General features: G+C 39.5%; 1 protein-coding gene, 1 long non-coding RNA gene and 1 other non-coding gene across 6 annotated transcripts in view, besides 2 other annotated features; all 3 read left to right on the top strand.

Moving 5' to 3' along the window:
- Window positions 1–13: 13 nt before the first annotated feature.
- lncRNA:CR44294 (long non-coding RNA:CR44294) lies at window positions 14–416 on the top strand. The gene has a single exon (NR_124495.1). It is a non-coding gene; the product is annotated as a long non-coding RNA:CR44294 (long non-coding RNA).
- A 313-nt stretch (window positions 417–729) lies between these two features.
- The window catches only part of Pka-R2 (Protein kinase, cAMP-dependent, regulatory subunit type 2), a 32,153-nt gene continuing 15,757 nt past the window's right edge, over window positions 730–17,125 (top strand). For 2 of the 4 annotated variants that reach the window (NM_078947.4, NM_001103781.3), the window contains exons 1-2: window positions 730–922; window positions 2,570–2,721. The gene's annotated coding sequence lies outside the window, so the exon portion shown is untranslated. Of the gene's footprint in view, window positions 944–2,412; window positions 2,722–17,125 lie in introns of all 4 variants that reach the window. The other 2 variants (NM_165723.4, NM_001103782.2) reach the window with 2 other exon arrangements.
- Window positions 3,783–4,194: a mobile genetic element.
- Window positions 14,530–14,600: a mobile genetic element.
- On the top strand, window positions 14,573–14,679 carry mir-4967 (mir-4967 stem loop). Its single transcript, NR_048076.1, has one exon. It is a non-coding gene; the product is annotated as a mir-4967 precursor RNA (primary transcript).

Below are 17,125 nucleotides of genomic sequence, written 5' to 3'. Positions count from 1 at the left end.
CATTCCACCTGGTAACATATGTAGTTCTCTCAAGAAGTGAAATGAAAACATTTATTGCGATTTGAATTTAAAGCGCTTGATTCAATAAACATGGACAATGGGAAGGAACAGTCCAGTCCGGAAACGCACAGTACGCACCCGCTATTCAAAGCGAAATCCGGGAAAACCGAGATCCCAACCATTGATGAAGCTGTGGACTATCTACAAATCCGAGCTATAGAGCTATCGAGTTTGACATCTCCGCCGTTAGACTATACAATGATGCGATCATCATAACGCCCTTACGGATGATCAGTGGACAGTCGGATCGACCTGCATCTTGTTTTTAAAATATTGCATCTTAAACGTTTGTTTAGACCTCGCTTCAGTTCCCACTGTTTGTTATGACCACCAAAGGAATTATAATAATAAAAAATGATTTTTATATTATTAGTCCTTCAAAATGGACTATACGTCCATTTAATGCTGCATTTAATACGTCATTGTGTTATCATTTTAGGGGTTTCTTTCATTTAAGTAGTCAATTTTTCTTACATATATTTTTATTTAATTTTCTAAATATCTGAAGACAACCGTTGAAAAACTTACGTTACAATTGCCCCGCTTTGGTATGTTCTTCAGTATTTTTACACCCACACGCAAGAGAGCTGGCCGCGAGAGAGAGAGAGCTTCCGCTGAGAGCGAGCTTTTGCGGGAGCACCAAGTCTATTTAAGCAACCCGCAATTCAAAACTTTTTGTAATTTTTGCCTGACACGGAATCGGAATACAGAGGCTTCTGCTTGCGATATATTTCACCGTTCGCACTTGTTTACGTTTGCCATTAAAATTTTTCAAAAAATCTAACGAGTAACAGCGGTTGAATCGCCGGTGGCAAAAATATAGAACCGTGTGCCGTTGTGCGTTGGTGGATCGCTGGAAAATGTGCGTTTAAAAGTCGAAAAAGTAATTGCACCGAAGAGAAAAGCCCGAAAAACAAAAAAGCGTGCTCGCAAATTAACTCCAGCTTCGCGCCGCCCCCCGCCCCCCGCCCCTACACCTGTGCACTTATCACCTCTCGCTCTCTCTTCAATTGTGCAAGTGTATGTAAAAATGTGAGAGCAGAGAGCAAAAAAAACCACACTACGTGCGCGTAATAAAAAACGAAGTGGGCTGTAGGCGGGAGGCGGTGTAGGTGGCCTGCCTCCCAATCCCTCCCCCGAAAATACAAAATACATACATACAGAAATCTACCTATCCGCTGCTTTTGTTGTTGTGTTGTTGTTACTTGAAGGTTTTTTTCGGTGGGGGACAATCAATAAACACGAGAGCTGCGTGTGAAAAAGAGACAGCGAGTGCGGAGTGCAGGTGGAGAAAGGGGATCTCAAATTGGAGCGCGAAGAGATTGAGAGAGAGTGGGGAGCGAGAGAGGGGCTTGCGCATATGATTCAAATGCCGGTTTTGAGCGCTCTATTTTTCGAGTCTTAAACAAGTGCAGTGATCAATTAACTAAATACTTGCCCTAATCAGTAGTTTTTTTTTTGCCAGATATCATATCTTGTTTGGATTTAACAATAGTTAAAGAATAGTTCAAAAAAGTGCAAGTGCAAGTGCAACTGCTACCTGCGTTATCGACGCCTATCGATATTCGGAAATTGGGTCACGGGCGCCAGCTTTTCAGGATGCCAATCAGAATTAGCCCCTACATTATTACAAACCCAAAAAAGTCAAGCAAAATAAAGTCAATTTACGTAGGAGTTGCAAGAAAGTAGAGAATAAACAACAATACAAATGCCTAATTATACACAAAAACCAACATGTTTATTTAGGCCAACTTGAACAAATTATTTCGCAAAAAAAAAAACAAAAGTTCCTCCATCGTTTAGCAGGTTTTGATCAAATTTGAGCAATAAGCAAAATAATCACGTCAATTTTGTTCGCTAATTTGTGTTTCCTATTAGGTTTTGCAAAGTGACAACCAGAATTCACTTCATATTTTATTTATAACCGAACAAATGAATTGTGCTGGCTCGCTGTAGCAATTCAAAAATAAACAACAATTGCAGTTAAGCACACAAGAAAACAAAAATGTCTGTTCAAGCGAAAAACAATTTCGGGCACCCAATTAATTAAGCAGTTACATTGGCGAACAACAAAAATGTTTTTCTTCAAAGCTTAAACGAAATTTTTGCAAAACCTGGTTAAATATTGGTTTACGTGACTTTTGGCATGTTATTATTTCATGCCTTTTGGGAATTAAATATTAGGCATAAAACAAATAAAGTGAAACCAGACCAAAACTAATTACATACATGTACAAAAATTCACCGTATTGAAAATTGATAAGATTGAAAATTAGTTTAATGGCTGGAGCTCGTCTAATTGATGTTTCAAAAGTGTACCTCACGACAACTAAAAAATCGCTCAAATCTCAGTAAATACGAATCCAGCAATCAAAATCTATTAACCGAAATACTTTCAAAACATCAAACAACAGCGAAAGCGGCAATAAACACCAACATCAACGATCCAAAAATAAATGTAGAAAAACAAGGAAAGTCCATGAGAGTAACAAATTAAATTTGGTTTTAGCCAAAACAACAAAAGCAAGCTAAGGAACAAGGCAAAAAAAGTCAGCGAAGAAAGAGACGGAGGAGCAGGTGAAACAGGTGGACGCAGGAGACCCACCCACCCGAAAGAAACTATCACCACCAGCAGGTGACAGCAAAGCAGCAGAAAGTCAGGTGAGTATCGCGCCGCATTCGCATTGGAATCCATTCCATTCCATTCCATTCCTTTCCATTCCGCTGCCATTTGTGTTTGCTCCCCGTGCGATTAAATATTTCACGCGCTTATCAATTGCTCAAGGGTTGGCATTGCTTGATAAACAAACAACTAAACAACTAAAGAGCAAACAGAAATTAAAAAGCCAGCAAAAGTCGCCTGCTTGGGCAGGTGGGTCGCCAGGTGAGGTTATACTACAGCTAGTGTGGCGGGGATCGAAGTGCTCAGAAAGCCACTGAGATATTCTGGAATGAGCCCCACCATATATGTACCCATACCTCTACTCGAATATTGTTGAAATGAGTACGCGGGCCATAAATCAGTGAATACCCCCGGATAACTTTTATAGAATTCGCTTCTATAAGTTTGAAAATTAAAGAAAAGCATTCAAGTACAACTAGTATGACTAGTTGGCACACTTCACTTCATAATTTAGGAAAATTATGAGTTTTGCTGCTCAGTCAGGCACCCGTTGTTTCTACAAATGTATATATACTTCACCTTTATAAAGCAATAATTACTTTCATAAAAACTTAATAAAAGGGTTGGACAAGCTTTATAAAAACAAAAATAAACATATAAATGGTACTGTAAAAAGTACTAGGCGTGGACTAAATCGTAAAATCATTTTGCTCAAATAACTTAAAATTCTTTGTCTAGATTTAAATGTAACCCAGATTTCTTTGAAAATAACAACAGGAACTATTAAACAACTGGAAGGTGCCTTTCTATGCAGTGCCATCTATTTTTAAGACTTTTAAACTGCTTGAATTCAAAATTCCCCAGTTACACCCTTTTTTATGTAATCCGACTACATTTCCCGTTCTTAATATCCTCTTTTCCCCTGTTGCAAAACGGAATCCAGATAATAAATTCTCGAGCTCCTTCTCGATGAGCTGTATTTGCAATTAATTCCTCCATTTTGTAAACTTGGCATCTTCGCCAAACGGACAAAGGAGAATAAGAGCCCAGCAACACAGTTGGCCAACAACCAACAGGCGAGAGACAAACATCCATCAGCAGCTCAAAGAAGCTGGGTTCGGAAAATCGAATTTTTAAAATTTGAAAGCTAAAATCGTTTGCCCGTTTTTGCCCACCAATTAGTTTTTTTTGCCTACGTTTTGAAATATTATATTTTGAAATATAAATTTTCGAAAATTTTTGGAAATCAAAAAATTGACTTTTTAACGTTTGCACACCATTTAAAATTTGTTTTTTTTTTTCGTTTGCCCAATAAATAATTTCGTTTGCCTATCCTTTAAAATTAGTTTTTTTTTTTGCCCACTCTTATAAAACAAAAATGTCGAATTTTTTGGAACTTCTTTGAAATTTCATATCTCAAAAACTGGACGTGGCAAAAAAACCAATTGGTGGGGTTTTCCAGCTTTCGAATTTCAAAAATGTGATTTTTCCAAACCCAGCTTCTTTGAGCTTCCATCAGCGGCAAAGCACACAATTTCCAAGCCAAATTCAATTTCGAGTTAAGAGGGCGAGATTGTGGCCCGAATCTGTGCGCACCACATATACACACACAGATACATACACACATAAAGAAAGCCGTGGCAGGACGACTTCAATGCGTATTCGATTCAATGGCCCGGGGCCACCACCCTTGAATGGCCCTTATTCCGCCACCATGGCCTCGGGCCCACTAGCACCCACTCCCACTCCCACTCACTCCCTTTACTTTCCTTTGCCTTCCTTTCTGCTCATTGTCGTAGGACGGCGGGAGATTCCTGTCATGTCCTCACGTTTCCTGGACCCATGGAGCTTATACTTCAGCTGGGCTTAGTTTCAGCTGGGATTCCTCGTTTATTGATTGATTCGATTCCCCGCATTCGTGTCCAGTCATAATGGATACCCCTGCACGGGCTGGAATAGAAAGTCATCAATAATATTTGCTCAACACGGGGAAATGTTCTAAAAATACAACTAAAAACTAAATTCTAGTGGAGCCAGCCCTCCCCCCCAACGAAAAGGAACTAATGAAAAAGTTGCCAGTCGGATTAAAGGCATTTTTATTGACAGCAGTCCTTTGGCTTCCATTTATGTTTCATATTTTTTAGGCGGCCTGTAACTGGAATTGACAAGGGTGAATACAGCGGCACGTGAAAAACTCATCACAAAAACGAAAGGACAATGAAGGCAAGAAGCTCTCTTTATTGTCCTCGTTTTTTGTTTTTATTCCCGGCGATATATGTACATCTTTCATTCCATTCTCTTTTATGCCAAACAATTGGCTGGGAAAATTGTTTTTCAATTCTGATTCGCAATTAATTTCGCAATCCAGAAATAGAACGCATCGCATAAACAAAGGCAACGCGGCGTATGCGCAATATTTGCTGAATATTCAATTTCCACCTGGTGGTCGAAAAACATGGAAATCAGCTTTGGTGCGCCGTCAAACTTAAGTTGATATTATTAATTAGTCGCAAAAGTTTTTTGTATTCTGATTTGCGGTGATAATGCCTCAAAACTTTGACGGATATTAATAAATTATGTGTAAATATGAAAAGTGAGTCACACACTCTTGGAAAAAATTATTGCGCATAATTTGCGTCTTCTTCAAAAAGTGGCCAAGAAAATTTCTTGGTGCTGCCTGAATAAATAATCATAATTCAAGCAAAAAAAAAACGAAATAAAAAGAAATATTCACACAGCGAAAATTTAATTGTTTGGCCAAAAGGAAAAAAGAAACGAACGGAACGAAACGGTACGGACCGAAAACGGCCAATAAAAGCCACGACCTTCGGACAACAAAAAGCGAACAGAAATTGAATCAAACCGCCCAACACTGCCCTCTTTCTTTATGTGCGTATATATAGAGTGTGCTAAGGGGATCCAGATTGCTATTCAGATTCGGGAGGCTTTTCAATAATTCCCTTTTTTATGTCCAACAAGCAATTTTGCTCCACCAATTAGGGCACGAAAATCGATACGAGACAGCCGCAGAAACTAGGCACATTATCAAGTGGTAATTAGGTTCTTTTTTTTATTTCAAAGTAATGGTTTTTTAATGATATTTAAAATAGATATTAGGTACTTCGCCTTTGAATACGCTGATTCGTGGCAAAGGATGCCGTGTCCATGTCATTCTTTAATAAATATCTGAATTATGTTCTTATTTCTTGTCCTTTATATTCCAAGTTAGCAAGCTAAAACTCCAAACGTATTTGTTTGTCAACTTCTGGCACTTTTGTGTGCCAAATGGGATTTACTTGTCGTGTTTTCGGGACGCCTCCGACATTACAGCTTCACTTTCTTAGCTCATTTGATTACACAAACTTGGGAAGTTTTCCCTAGTTTTCTTTTTGCCGCCGTCTAAGACCTTTTCGAACTAATTAGGAGGGCAACCGCATTTTGCTCTGATGGCAGGGCCAAAGTTTTCACTGGCTTGTCTTGACTGGATGCCAGTCATTTGGCCTCCACGCTCCCGGGGAAACTTATCTTGATTAGGTTTTATATTTTTTGCCCAGACTACACACATATATATATATATATGTATGTATTGAATAAACGATAAACTTGCTGAGCCGCGAGATAAGCGGACGCGGCACGTGAGCCCAAAACTATTATTAGTTGACAGAGTTCCAAATCGATAAGTATACGCCACCGCAAGAACATTAACTGGCGATCTATGAGCTCATTGATCCCATCCGATCCGATGCGAACCGATTGGTTTCACGGATGCGGTTTCAGTTTAGTTTTCCCAGGTTGTCAATATGCCACAGATGTCACTTCTTTTTGGCCAGCCGATGACAGGTCCCGTGAAATGTGTCATCGTGGAAAAAGCGAAGCTAAAAGCTGGCCCCATTTTCATTTCATTTTATTTGTGCCCGCCGCGGTTTATTAGTCGTAAATTTGGACTTGCTTCTGTGCGAAACTCATAAATATCATTGTCTCTGTGTGGATTTTAATATGCACGCCGTTTGTCTGCAGCTCAGCAAAAAATGCCGAATGCTCCAATGAAAAATCCAAATGCCCACGCATAGGATACTCAAGTGTGTATGCACATAAAGATATACATACATATAAGACAAGTATATGTCAGCAGTTTTCTGGTGCTCCAGATTGACTGACCCACTGAGTTTTCGTCTCGAGTCTGTCTCAATCTGAAATCCCAGGCGACTGATAACTTATCTACCGCCGACTGACGCATTTGCGTGGACTTACTTATATCTAAAGTCTTTGCTTATCGCAAAGATATCTTTTATGTGCATGCTAAGTAGCTTTGATTTGATGACGCCTTTTGCCGTCAACCGATTTAGTGGCCTCTTCACTTTAATGCTTGATTTAACAATATTTAAATGTATTTATGCATTTTTCTTACTGCTTGTTCAAGTTTAATGATTTTTTTATCCAACCTTTTTTTCACTTCATCTACTTGAGTTTCTCTGACTCAGCTGAGTGAAATATTTGGTAAATTATTTAAAAACCTCCTTGTTAAGCTATAAATACAATATATTGTATTTAATTTAAAATATCTATTTAGCTTATCTACAAGGTCAAAGCTTATCATTTTATCGTGTGTGTGTGTGTGTGCTGGCGAAATGAGTCTGATTTGATGACGCCTTTTGACACCTGCGGTTGCGAGTCCTCACTAATTAGAAAAACTTTTCTAGTACAGTGGTAACTTTTAACTTTTGTTGATTGCAAAACTTTGCTTTTCATAGTGTCCTGGTGAGGGGGTGCTGAATGGGGGGGGGGCGGTATTGAGGGGACAGGTGGTCGGAAATGATTGACTGACTGATGGGCAGCGGCATTATCTGGCTGCTGTTGTTAGTCTCTTTCACTTTCAGACCGCTCCACTCACGCACTTTATCTCACAAAACTTTGACTTTAATCGATTTAACAATTTTTCCCTTAACCCCTGTTGGCCCCCAATAAACCAGCACCTACCCCCCTTACACAAGCTCCCCTCTGCCCGAAGGCCAGCTGACGAGCTTGTTGTGTTGCCCACAGGCAAACATCAAAAGTCAAGCAGCTGCGTGACGTCAATTGGAGCCACGAAGCGAAGGCCACCGGAGTGGTGGGTGGGGGGCGGTTAGTTGCCCCACCCCCCTCCCCCCTTCTGACCATGTCTTATGGAGAGTGTGGTCAAAAGAACGACCCACACATACCGCACACACCAAACAGAGCCGGCATTACTTCTATTTGCCCACGTACAGTGTGTTGTAATCTTGGAGCGATTGACGAAGTACCTAGCTACATAAATATGTATGTATGTGTATATTCGATATGACTACATGTGGCTGTTCGAGAAATTGGATAATTGTTTTAGATTCGACTGCTCAAGCGAAAGGTAGTCATTTTCTGCTCACGCTTGCCGAGCAAGGTAAACAATTTTGGCAGAAATGGGTGACATTATTGTTGACCAGTTTGGAGATATATGGGTACACTTGAAGCCAAGAAAACCTAACTATGAACTATGTTTATATCTAGTAACTAAGAAAATCGTTCGCATAGTTAGCAATTGGTATTAGAAATATGTTTTGCGCCAGCATGAATGATATAAAATGTCACTGCTACTCTTACATCGAAATAAAACGGGTGTACTTTAAAAACTAAAAACTAATGAGTGAGCATTCTTGGGTCCCTGTTAATTAACTTTCCCAGATCCCAGCTTGATTAGAGGGTCCGAGGAATGGCTTTAAAGTACGCCCCGTGCTTATGTTCAAAGGAGCGCTCAATCCAGCTGGGCAAACAGAAAACCCGCCTTGGCATTCGGTGTATTTATGAAATACTTGGGTGAACTCTTCTCGGTAGCTTCCTTTGAACGACTGCCCACACATGGCCCATGGACTTTGGGGGCATCCTAATTGATAATTTAAGGGCTATCTGTCTAGGCCCACACCCCAGAAGCCCGGGGACTTGAGCTTGTTGTAAATTGGGATGAGAAGTCGTCGGCTTAATTTATTTCTCTTTGAATTCGGCCGCCGGGCCCCAAAGACATTGCAGGCAATTTAATTATGGAATATTTATTCAAGTGAGATGTGAAATCTGTTTTATTATTTAATCCTCTGAGCACTTTTGTCCTGTGGAAAGACAAACTGGGCTGGAATGAAGTTTGCAGCTTGGCAATATTTTGTTTTATATCAAATATATATATAATATTTGTTTTCTTTATTTTGGGGCGTAGGTTCGTTTTCCTCATTGTTTGTTGTCTCAAAGATTATTTACTTATGCTCTGAACCCATTGTCCTCGTCCATGTTTCTCGACTATCTCTTGTTCGGCGAATTGAGTTTTTTATTTGCACTTTGTCCCTTTTTTCTTCTTCAGAAAAGGTCCTGGACCTTTGATTTATTGTCAGGCGGCTTAAAATGTTGAAACATGTTTTTAAAAGCACGCTCTCAAGTTCATCGAATATTTTGACTCGGCAACTTCCTACTTTGGCAGCCAACCTTTTTTCGCTGTCTACCTTATGTTTTTCCCTACCCCCAAGTCTTTTGGAACAACATTATTTTTTAGCCAAAAAGTTTGGCCAAATTCTGCCACGTGTAATGGCCATAAAGCAGCGGCCTTGCAGGTAGAAAATAAAACACAACTGAGTTGAGTAAATTTAATTTTTCATGCCAAGCTTCGGGGGCTGGAAAGTGAAAATACATATTTGCCAGGATGGGATGGGATATAGCATAGGACTTGGGGGCATGAAAATCCCAGCTACATGTTGCGCTTTTGTGGCCCGACTCTTTATGCGATATAAATGTGTGTATATGACTATGATTGTGGTGCACATATGCAAGCTTCACAGTGCCACGCCCACAGAAAAATATATATCCAAACTCACAGAACATATGCAAGCCATAAATAAACATAAGTTGTCGCTGGTGCTCCCGTTTCGCTGCTCTTTTTCTTTATGGGCGCCAAGTAAGAGTTTTTCTTTTCCCCATTTATTCATACATATGTACATTTTGTATATATATATATATGTATATATTCATATTCTTATGTATTTGCATATATAATTTCCATTGTTGCTGCGGTCGAAAAGGGGAGTGCGAAAAAGATAAAGTTTTGTGTGGGTCGGAAAAATCGTAAGAGGGCAGTCAATTGTGTTTTATTTTTTTTTTTTTCAGACCCTCGACAGCTTTTGAATTTAAATATTTTGGCTCTGTTTGGCTTCGTTTGTAATTTTTATCGCATTTTAATGAGCTCGCCAGCTTATTATTTCGTTGATTTATTTCCTGCCTGTATTGCATTTTATTGATTATTTATTGAAGCGATATTAAACAGTTTTAATAGCTGCATTCTATGTAATGCTTCTTTTGAAATAAACGAAATAATTAGTTATTTTGTTGGTAAATATTGGCAATTCTTCGATATTTATACGGTGTTGCGTATTTTGTTTTACTTTAGTTATAAAATTGAATGAATTGAATTGAATTGAATTTAATTAACTTTTAACTTTCGATTAATATTTTTTTTGAATAAATCACTTGATTTGTTAGCACATTAACTCCAATCGTTTAGCTGGTGTAATTATTTAAGTACCAACGCTTCGTTTAGCATTCATTTAGATATCAATTAAAATATTTTCCCTGCCAATTTTTCGGACATTTATCACAGCGGTGAAATTACCATTTGGTTTTGCCACTCACATTTTTTTTGTTGGACCGATACGCTGCTGCCTAATTATGCAATTAATTTGCGGCCTTTGTCAATGGCTTGTGTCTCTAATCACTGTCGCATTTGTTTGGGGCGCACATATTTTCGAGTTAAGTGCTCGAGTACCCCAATCCGTAGATTTCTGGTGCTCGGCGTGGAATGGCTAGAATTTCTGAGCGATTTGAATATTTTAAATATGCATTCAGTCACTCGGCAGACGAGTGTCGACTAAATGGCCTTAGTTTTATTTATCGCACCACAAATGTCACTCGAGCGTTTCAAATGCCCGTCATATACGGCATACTTACTGTTTTTATTTTTTCAACTTTCCAACCATTATTTGGACGTTTTTTTTTTGTGCCGTGACAGGTGTTACACGTCATCGGCTTATGAATCGGCACGGCTTTTATTTTTTACGTTTTTGCAACGCCCGTACTGTCCGATTGTTTTGTTTTTTTACATTTTCTACATTGGCTTTCTCAGCGAAACGGGCTGGCTAATTCTGAGTGCCAATTTAGTATGGCCCAAAGCAGGACAGACACTCGGTGTCGCCGCCAGTTGCGATTGCAGTACTACAACAGCCTTGTTCGCCTTGTCAACCTCACTTCCTGCCACTTGGAAGTATAGGTTGGGTTCCGTAAGTTGGACACTGTTGGCTGGCATAATAAAGCAAATGTCATTCTTCGAACCTCAGACACAAGGCGTAGAGTTCTAAAAGTTTTAACTACTCTATTTTTTTTAATGTAATATAAATTTTCAAATCCGAATTTAAATTTACTTTTACTTTATTTTACTTTGTAACTTTCTGTTTTATTTCTCTGTGCTTAAAATGTCTGCATTTGAAATTTATTTCGGCTTTCAATTGTTTTAGTTTCGAAAAATAGTTTTTGGCACATTATTTCTTGAAAATGTAGTTTACTTAAAAAAATCAGTTTAATCGAGTTGACCTGTAATTGTATGCACATGACGTCACCGTCTCCTTGTTGGCTAAGTGATTTCCAATGCAGTCGGCTATGCAGGCCAAGTGACGTTGGTTTGGCCAGGGGGAGGGGATTCGGATCTAGATCTGGATCTGATTTGCATAAATGTCGGGCGGGGACGGTGGATAATAAAGTGGCGAGTGGCTAGAGTTGCGACCATGGGGGAGCCTCATGCATGCATATCGTCAAAATGGCACAGACCGAAACACAAAATTTGCGTTCGCTTAGCACATTTCGCACATTAACCCACATGCAAAAAAAATGGGGGACGGCCAAGGAAAGCCTTGTTTTGTCTATTGTTTACGTTCTTTTTGCCATTTTCAAGGCAGAAACCTTTCTCAACCAGCTTTTTGCATAATTATCCAGAAGGTGGAAACGAAAACACCCAGCAAGGCGACCTGGTTACAGAAAGCACACATTCAAGTGCTTATATTTAGATATTTCAGCTACGAATAATTACAGTCCGCTTGCAAAGCTTTCAGTTTATTTAACTCGTCTCCTTGTTTGAGGCCTAATTAATTGAGTTGGCTTAATTGCATTGCGTAGGTGGGCCTACACAAAGTATATACCCATGTGTACATAGGTACATGTATCTATCTGCGCTGTATGTATATCCTATTTCAGTTTGCCATGCATACTTGCAATCTCTGATGCCACAATGTATGCTGCAGTAATTGCCGAATTGCAAGCAAATTTGCAAATGCCAAATGCGGCTTTTGTATCTCGAGTTGTAGAACAATGGTCATGTTGTCTGTAATCGGAAGTTGGCAAAGGATCCATTTGCGTGGCTCCATTAATTTACTGGGAAATGCAAAGACAGGTCCTACAATCTTACAACTTGTTAAGTAAACTCATATTTGTATTTAATATTAAAGTGCTTAGGGTTAAGGAAATGTAGAACATTTACGGTGTCAACTCATTTTCTCACACTCATGCAGTGCTTTTCGTCACTATGTGGAATGATTTACTGAGCAATACAAACTTGTTAAGGTTATTTTTATTTCGAAAGTGAAAAGATATAATAAAAACATGACCTGTATGAGTGATGAGTTCACAAACGTCAAAAAATACGAGGAGTAATGTAACTTAAATCAATCTGATTAGTTTAAACAACGGCTAACCACTTTCTATCAGCTATATCCAACTTAAGGACTTAAGAGTGCTGTAACGGGTAATTAAATTCTATAAATAAGGCGGTAAGCTTTAAAAATAATAATATTAATCCTTGGACACCCCCTAGAAAATAGTCGTTATCAACGTTTTCAACTCTTACTGAGTTGTTAATTGCGTTTTGGAACACTTTTAATTATCGGCGAACTCGCACTCCGGGGCAAACAGCCGACCAGATAATATCCACAAATTGGCCTCTTTTGCGCTGTTTGCTCGACTGTGTAGTGTTTGGTAGTAGTAATCCGCGTTTTGGGCCTTTTAGTTTATCGTCTTGAATTGGGCAATGGCAATCAATGCGGCAAGCGAACTGGAACGAAAAACACTCAGCCACTCGGCTTTTGTTGCTATTTGCTGTGTGTTTCTGCTTTTATCTATACTGCCATGTTGTTAATTGCCGAAAAACTTGGGGCGCAAGTTTTGCTTTTCTTCACGTTTTGTTATTCGCTTTTCAGTATTTCCATTTTTTTTTTGTTTTCACCCAATGTTTTTTTTTTTGCCTTTTGCCGGGCTTGTTTGCTTTGAGCACGCGCCGTTAAAAACTGACACGCGCAACAAATTTTTGGTAGATGGTTCGAGGAAAAGGAAGAATCGTGTTTAAAATTAAACTGGGAAAACGACAGGCGAATGGAATCTAGGAACGTTTTTATGGGGCAAGAGCGTTGGCGGCAACAAATGTAGATAAACGTTTTGTTACAACACATAATCGCTTTTCCTAGGGTGGCTCTCCCAGATACAGATACAAGCACATCCGTTTACTGTACTCACACCGAAGGGTGGATGGCACAGTGAACACTCCATATGGCACAATTATCCACTAGTCTGTGACATTTTTGGTCAACTTTAGTTTTGATTTGTGTGTAATTGTGAAACAACGTTTTCAGAGAAAAAAGAGTACAACAGCGCAAGATATTAAATCGCATCCTTAGTGCTCACTGTACTCACTGGAAGGTAATCGCGTTTTATGTATACGCGGGGGTAGAAGCTGTTGCTTTTGTTGCTGCCACCTTTAAAAGTATCTGAATCTCCATCTATAGACGAGTATCTGTATCTGCTGCCCGCCCTAGCGAGCAGGCAACATAATTGCTCACTAATTCAACGCTAATGGACATCAATTTAAGCATCCATCCAGCAGTTTATCATTCTGGCCATAATCGCCGGATGGCAGGAAGGATCGGTGGGATGCCTCGCTCCGCAGTAGCTGCCTTAAAATTGTGCGTAGATAGCATTGGGAATTTTAACTATTTATAGCCAACAGATGGGATGTCCTTAATGGAAAGTGAGACACCTGACGGGTCCTTGACAAATTCATAGAATTTCCTTGGAAGTCCAAGCAAGGCATCTTGTTAATCAATAGAAGAGAAATTAGAGTCTGGGTTAAACAGGAAAACTTTAAGATACTCTCTGTTAGATAAATAATTGTAACACAATGAACATAGCATTTAAAATAAGTTATCTTCTTTTCTATGTTGAGGAAAATTATTTGAGTGTATAACCAAATCCTTAGATATCGCCAGACATATTTTAGAATATTGTTAAGCGATTTGTGCATCTTGCAGGGCGTCTTCAAATCCAATAGATTAAAAAGTAATTGAATTGACTCCAGACCGTAGCGAAAAGCTAAGGGCGGAGAACAATTGAGACCGGGTATCTGGCCAGGGAAAAGCCCAGAGATGGCAAAGGTTAACTGACAAGTCGTTGTCTCAGTGCCACCCATAGCCCCTCTCATTCCGGTTGAAAATTGAATGCGAAAAGCGACTTGCACACATACATACATATATGGGCATGCTTCGATATAAAATCGTGTGTATGCCCTGGTGAATTTTCTTTTTCGCTTCGCGTGGGCTGTAAAATTCCTTTTGACAGCTTCAAGCGTTCCATTCGCGTTGTATAAAATCCATATGTACATGCACTGGGAAAAATATCAAAACAAATGTGTAGAAAACGACGAATAATAGAAAGCATTATTTTTCTTGCCAATTTCCATTGATAAGCCATAATAATTTTTTCTTCCAACCAGCGGAATAAAGGGTATCTGATAGTCATAGATATGGCTAACTATAGCGTTGTCTCTTGCGCAAATTGCATTTTCTCTCTGTTAACATGTACACATAATTCCTGTAACAAAGGGCATTTGCAATGTGTGAGTCAGCAAACCGCATCCGCTTCCCGGCCCCTCCTGCTCTTCCACCAATTTTCCCCGCTTTTCCCATCCGTTTAGTGAGCCCCTCTCATTACGCATACGACATGTGTTCTTCTGGGCGTTAATAAATCAATACCCAGGCGTCGTATTTTGACAAACATTTTCAAGCTGATGACCTTTTTACTTTAACGTCAGAGAAAGAGACGGCACCTTCTACTTCCAAACCCTTGGGTGTGTGCCATAGAGGGAGAGAGGTGGAAGAGCAGCGGCAGTTGCAGAAACAAATAAGAAATTCGCCATTAAAGTTGCGTGACGAAGTGAAATTTGCGTCAAATACTCGCGGGACTCCTTCTTCTTCTTCCTGTCCAGGATAAACATACATATATACTCTACAAACATACATACATACTCGTATACGTGGAGTCCCCACACACATGGAGCAAACGATCCAAAAGTCTGAACCTCTCGTCCTGTGGCGCATTTTGAGCTCAAGTGCCGGCGGCGCCCTGAAGTATGCCCTAAAATTGCTTTGATGTGAATGCGATACGTTGTGTTGTCAAAATACTAACATATAAATAACGTATATATTCCAAGAGGGGGTGTGGGGGTGGGTCTGGTCTGGTTGTAGCCAAGCCCACCCGCCTGTGGCCCCAAATGTCAACGGGAATTAAGTGCTTGCCGCCTTATTTTTCCGCATCTGCCGGGCTGCCACTTTGACGCATTGACCGGAAGAGGAAACCTTTTCACCAAGCTTGAAGATGGCGGAAAATTTGAATCGAGATTCGAAAGATAAACATCGCTTTCAGGGCCACAGGAAAATCTTCAAGCATCGGAGGTAAACAGGTAACATTGGGGAAATGCTTTCAGCAGGAAAGTGTTTCTCATTTAATTGGTGCTTCTGGTGTAAAATTAAACGTTGTTGCAAACTTTTGCTCAAACTTTTCAAAATAATGTTTGTAAAATTTTGAAGTAGCGATGCAGGGAAGGGCCAACTCTAAAATAGAATAATATTACAGAGGAAATCTGTTCGGGAATAAAGTTTGTGAAGTGAAACAAAGGTACGCAACATCGTGCGTGAAATCTAATGAAATGCAAATTGAAAAATTAACTTCAAGCTTAATAAAAACGCCATTGTTCCAAAATATTCAATCGGAATGCAATTTGTAACGATTATCAAAAAATTAGTTTCAATTTAGTTTACTATTGTCATAAAACCAAACCTACATATGAATGATTCCAGCAATAAAATATGCATTTCTAAAAAGAGCATAGCAAAAGTAAATGAAAATTGCTACCAAAAATCGATTAAAATTCAATTTCGGACTTTGTCCGAGTATTTCTCCCATTCCTTTCAAGTTTTTACCATTTTGAATATCAATTTCATTAGTTTCCTAATTGCATGCTATTCAGAGTCATGAAAAAATAAGTGAGGATATGTCTGGTTGCTTTTTTTTGGCAGACTCCCTGCATATGAAACAATAGGCAATGACACTGCACTTGAGCTGCAGCCTCGCTGGAAAATCTTTTTCTTGGAGGACCAAATTGTCTCCTGCCGTTGTGCCATTAAAACACTTAACCCAATTCGAATTCAATAGAGTGGGCGGAGGTCAAGTAGGGTTGGGTTGGGTCTGGGCTCGAATCTGGGTGAAACACTGTCAATGACACAGACAGACCTCGATATGTGGTCATGGGACATGCATAATAATTAGACCGCCTCGAGGGCTTCTTTGTTTGAGGTCTTCCAACTGTTGAATACACGAACTGACCATCAAATTCGAGATGTGTCCATGTCGTTTGGCTAATTAGGCACACAACACACACACATTGCTGGTTACTGCCGTTCCTTAATGAAGTCATTTGGAGCAGACCTTGTGATGGCCGCCGTCGCTCTTGAATCCCCAAAAAAAAAGCGAAAACCCAAAACCCACGCACAGGTGTCCCATTTCTGAAATGTTGACGTAATTGGATAGGCCAACTGACACAGAATTCCGACGAAGGATCCTGAAAACAGGTCGGTTGGGCAACAAAAACAAACGCCATATGGATTTTGTGTCATCTGGCCTTTCGGGAACAGGAAATCCTCAAGGTTGTTTGCAGGTTTGCAGACCTACCATGTGGTTCATCATCGCTGTTTTGAAATTTGATATCGAAGGGCTTTATCATGTCAAAAGAAAGTTAACCAATTACTAAAAATAATTGATATTTGTATATCAATAGCATACTTGAAATAAACTAGTTTTAAAGCTGTTGTTAGTTTTATCCACTTAATAAGATGCTTCAAGTTTTTCAGCAAATGTTCATGGCATTCAGCGATGTATCCCTTGAATAATTCAAACCATTCATTATGAATGGAGAGCATAAAACCGATTCCAAATGTAAATGCAATTTTAAAGTTGGATTCAATTTCGTTGCCAGCACAAAACTCAATTTCGCAATTTTGTAAAAGCGCAAACATGCGAGGATGATGG

This window comes from Drosophila melanogaster, chromosome 2R (genome assembly GCF_000001215.4).
Source record: "Drosophila melanogaster chromosome 2R".
In the NCBI taxonomy this organism is placed as follows: domain Eukaryota; kingdom Metazoa; phylum Arthropoda; class Insecta; order Diptera; family Drosophilidae; genus Drosophila; species Drosophila melanogaster.
The sequence above is the reverse complement of the archived record's forward strand: the minus strand, read 5'-3'. Positions and strand labels throughout refer to the sequence as shown.